Below are 5222 nucleotides of genomic sequence, written 5' to 3'. Positions count from 1 at the left end.
GTTGACTGGGTTTCTCTTTGGGCTGCCCATTTGTCCCTATGCACCTTGCCCCATCCCTTGGGCCTGTGCTACTCACAGCCTTTTTCTGGATACAAAATCAGCCCTTGTGTGGGCCAATCAGGGATCTCTCTGGTCACAGGGATTAGGCTAGCTCAGCATCTTGAGCTTCAGCAGCCTTCAGCTCCCACACCCTCTACTGACTTTCCTCCACCTTTTCTCCACTGGGCTTTCCACACGACAGAAAGGGGAGGAGCCTTATCCTAACCTTGTATTCCCCACACTTGTTTCTGCTGGAGTTGCTTCTTTCCACGTTGGTGCTGGGGATCAAACACAGGCTGTCAGGCTTGGTGACCAGGCAAGCGCCTTGAACCTCTGAGCTGGCTGCCTGGCCCTCCGTACCTGTTTGTAAGGTGTGGTGGCACTTACAGCACATTTTCTAGGCACATATGTATGAAGATTGTGTGCGCACAGAGTTTCAGGGGGGCCTTGAGATCGGCTTCCACTCAGCGCCACAAGATGTTGAAGGATACAAAGTCCATGGCCAGAGAGCCAGTGGTGCATGAATTCCAGGACTCTGTTAGTGTGTGTCTTAGCTCCTGTGCTATTGCTGGGAGGAGATCCATGACCAAGGCAACTTACAACAGAAATCACTTATTTGGGAGCTTGCTTACAGTTTCAGAGGGTTGATACCTGTCCATCATGGTGGGGACCATGGCGGCAGGCACACGAGGCACTGGAACAGTAGCGGAGAGCTCACAGCCGGTCTGAAAGTAGCAGGCAGAGACAGACTGCAACCAACGTGGGCTTTTGAAACCTCAAAGCCCACCTCCCATTGACAAACCTCCTCCAACAAGGCCATACCTCCTAATCCCAAACAGTCCACCAACTGGGACCAAGCATTCAGACATGAGCCTGTGGGTCTGTTCTCACTCAAACTACCGCATACAGAGCTAGACTAGCTGTCTGCCTGGTCTACAGAGTGAGTTCCAGGGTAGGCCCCAAAGTTCCAGAGAAACTGTCTCAAAAAACCAAAAAGAAAAAAATTACTCCAGGGCTAGTGTGAGTTAAACTGAAATACACACAGTGAGAGAGCCTCATTTGTTCCATAAAGTTATCAGTACGGAACCCTGGCTGGCCTGGAACTTGCTTTGTGGACCAGAAGTGGCCTTGAACTCAGATCTGCCTGCCTCTGTCTCTGAGATGAAAGGTTTGTGCCACCACACCCAGCTCCACAAACGCTTCTGCTGTGGGCACTGTACTAGATAGGCAGAGCCCAGGAGCAAGCTGGACCATGGGTCTGTCCTTAGCGAGCCTCCCATGCTCTCCAGAGACCTACTCAAGTCACTGTTCCGCAATAGGAAGTGAAATGGCCGTTTAATTTTGTCTGGATCCAAGTGCTGTCTGTGGGTCCCATCCTTCTGAACTATTCCCACAATGCACTGGCATATCCTATGTCTGGGTAGTCCTGATCTGCAGGCCAACAGCCAATATCCCTCTGAAGTGATGCTTCTACTGTGATCCAATACAAGACTCTCCTGCAGAGATGGCTGGCCAGGAAATCTGAACTAAGTATCATTAAGCCAGCAGGGGTGAAGGGGTCATAGTTTTGGAATGCAGAGCTGGGATAAAAGAACTGGGAACCTTGGGGCCTGGCATCCAGAACGAACCCTGAAAACCATCTTTTCATTTGGCAGAAGCATATACACTGCTAAGCTTGGGGGCACCTGGCAGTCCCAACAGGTTCCAGGTGGGGTATCCATCCTTTCTCCTCACATTCCTTCAAGGGTAGACAAGTGTATGGAGAGATTCGGGGCTTGTCCTGCACTGGGAACCAACAAGGGGTAAAAACTTGGCGTCTGTGTTGGAGTGCTTAGGGGTGGGGAGAGGCATGAGACCAGCCTAGAGTTGTACCAGTATCACCAACGATCCCAGGGAGGAGCTTGCCTATGCATCCTCATCTTCTTTCCATGGTACCAGAGACAGAGGAGGAGGGTGAGAAGGGCCTGTGGTCCGCAGCCTCTAGTCCCTTCCTCTAAACCAGCACCTTCCAGAATTATCTTTTACAAAGTGCACTCTGACCCACTGGCAGAATCTGTGAGATCTGAGTGGGCAAGCTAACCACTAGGGAATTGTCACAGCTGTCTAGTTGAAAAGGAGGGGTTGAGCATAGGGAGGCAATAGAAGATGGGGTTGATATTTAGGGGTGGCACTGAGTCATAGCAGAGGATGGAGACAGGGTCCTGGGCTTTTTAGGTTGCAGCCCCAGCCCCCGCCCCTGCCCTCTATTGCTATGCTGACTTGTTCGTGCTTCACAGTTACCCTCACTACCAGCTTAAGCTCAAGTGGTTGCTGCCTGTAGTGTTTGTTTTGGTCCCACACAATCCTCAGAAGGCACTTGATACCTGTGGGTTGACACGGCAGGTGGCGAGGGGTGTTCAGAGCCCATCACTGAGGATGAGAGAATCACCATTGTAGGAGAGCTAAGCCTGGCTAGGCCTAACCCCTGGCTAACAGCAGTCAGCTCTGACCACCTGGACTTGTTGGGGGCAGAGGTCAGGAAAACTGATTGGAGGCTCTCCTGGGTAGGTGGCCACTATCCACCGAAGCCGTCATCCTGCCCCCTTCCCCACTTTTCCAGTTGAGCCAAACTGGGCATCCTTGGGAATGCAGAGGAGACAAGGCAGGTTACCCTGGTAACTGCCTGGCCCTGCCCTGCTGCTGTACAGACAAAGGCCACCACCCTCCCCCCTGGCCACTGTGTAGGCAAGTTTCCCAACCCCCCACCATCACCCTGGCTCAGTACCCCCCTCCCCCGCCTTTAGCTGAAGCTCCATTAGCTTTGCACAAAACCTCAACCCACCCCTGGGAAAGGTACTTTCCGAGCACTGCATTGTCCTGAGCAGTGGGGGCGGGGGCCACCCTCAGGTTCTCTGGCTAGGCTCCAGAATTGAGAATGGTTCCCAGAGGGGAAATTGGTGCCAAGGATGGCCTGGGGCTTGGGCGAAGTCTTGGGAGAGGGAATAGAGACCTAGGCTTGGAGCTGTTTCCTTGGCCACCTACTGTGTCCCAGGATTCACAGTAGATACTTCTAGTGGTTCATATTTCATTAGTTTGTTTTAGGTTAGCTGGCAATTTTTGTTTTGTTGTTTCTTCACAGGGTTTCTCTGTACAGCCCTGGCTGTCCTGGAACTCTGTAGATCAGGCTGGTCTCTAACTCACAGAGATCCACCTGCCTCTGCTTCCTGAGTGCTGGGATTAAAGGCATGTGCCATCACTGCCCAGCTTGTTTCGTTTGTTTGTTTGTTTGGGCTTTTTTTCGAGACAGGGTTTCTCTGTAGCTTTGGGGCCTGTCCTGGAACTAACTCTTGTAGACCAGGCTGGCCTCGAACTCACCGATCTGCCTGCTTCTGCCTTGCAAGTGCTGGGATTAAAGGTTTGCACCACCACCGACTGTCCACTGCCCATCTTGGTTGACAATTTTTAATTTATATTTTACATGGTTATTTATTTACTTATTTATTTTTGAGACAGGTTTCTCTATGTTGCCCTATCAGTCCTAGAGCTCACTCTGTAGACCAGGGTGGCCTTGAACGCAGAGATCCATCTGCCTTTTTCTCTGGGATTAAAGGCATGCGCCATCATACCTGACTTTTCCCTCTTTCTTTTACCTTGAGACAGGGTGTCACTCTGTAGCTCAGGTAGCTTCAAATTCACTGTGCAGCCCAGAAAGGCCTTGAACTTGCTACGGTCCTCCAGATTCAGCTTCCTGAGCATTTGAATTACAGATAGAAGCCACCATACTAGGTCCATGTTCACTTTCTTTATTGAGGGGAAGCAAGGTTGTATTTTCTTTCTTTCTTTCTTTCTTTCTTTCTTCCTTCCTTCCTTCCTTTCTTTCTTTCTTTCTTTTTTTCTTTCTTTTGTGACAGAGTCTCTATTATATAGCTCTGGCTCTTTTGGAACTCACAATGTAGATGAAGATGGCCTCAAACTCACAGAGATCCACCTGCCTCTGCCTCTTGAGTGCTGGGATTAAAGGCATGCACCATGATGCCCGGCTCCATGTTCACCTCTAAATGTGAATAAAAGTAGGGCCTAGAGCAGTGTTTCTCAACCTTCCTAATGCTGAGACTCTTTAATAGAGTTTCTCATGTTACGGCAACCCCCCCAACACAAAATTATTTTTGTTGCTACTTCATCTTCATAACTGTAATTTTACCACTGCTATGAATTGTAATGTAAATATCTGTATTTTCTGATGGTCTTAGGTGACCCCTAAAGGGTCGGGACCCACATATTGAGAACCGTTGTCCTTGAGTGACACATAATGGTGAGGCCTTGCTGCACGTGAGAACATCCACCTTGGACCCCAGGAAAAAGGAGTTTTCGGTGTTTGGTGACAAACTGAGCTGCACCTGCCTGGGTGGCAGATTTGCGGAGACATCTTGTACTAATGCCCTGAGAAAGTCAGGACTGGGTGCCTTTTGCGGGTGTCAAGCGAGGTGGGTGCTTCATACGAAGAAAAAAAAATACCCAGTATCAAAAAGTATCCATTTGGGGACCAAACCTTGTGGCCCCAACCATGGTGCTGCTGCTGTCCCTGGTCCTGACTGGCCGCCGGGAGCTCACCTCTTCCAAGAGCTTCTAGACCCAGGTTAGGGCAAGATGCGGGGTAGATATGTCTCCTGAAGGCTGTCGTCAAGGTAAGTCTACTAGGAGGTGAACCAGTAATGCTAAACGGAGGCGTCCTCCTCGTCCAGGCCACAACGCGCCTCCCACAATGGGGACCTGGGTTAGCGCCACGGCGCTGTCCTTTAGCCTAGAGCCTTTGGTTTTTACGTGGCTCGTGTTTTTTGTTCTGAAAGTATTCCTACCATGTGCTGTAGCTCGCTTTTGACAATTTCCCCTCATTTCTGAGTAAGGAGTCTGAGCTGGGACCTGGGGAAGGGCAGGGAGAGTGTGTGGCAGAAGGTGAAGGTGGGAAATACAAGCGAGAGGTCTGTTAGTCACCCCCACGGGAGGGAAGACGGCTTTCTCCTTTGTCGCCGCCTCCGAGGGGCAGAAAGCTGCGTGACTGTCTGTCTCTGGAACCCCCCCTTCCCCTCCCATCCTTCCCCCCACCCCCACCCCGCTACCCCGCCTCCGGTCGCCAGGCTGGGGAAATCCGCCTGGCCTCGGCCCCGCCCCGCCGCCCCGCCCCGCCCTGCTGCGCCGCAGCCCCC

Source organism: Myodes glareolus, chromosome 19 (genome assembly GCF_982192425.1).
Source record: "Myodes glareolus chromosome 19, mMyoGla1.1, whole genome shotgun sequence".
In the NCBI taxonomy this organism is placed as follows: domain Eukaryota; kingdom Metazoa; phylum Chordata; class Mammalia; order Rodentia; family Cricetidae; genus Myodes; species Myodes glareolus.
This window is presented reverse-complemented; position numbering follows the sequence as displayed.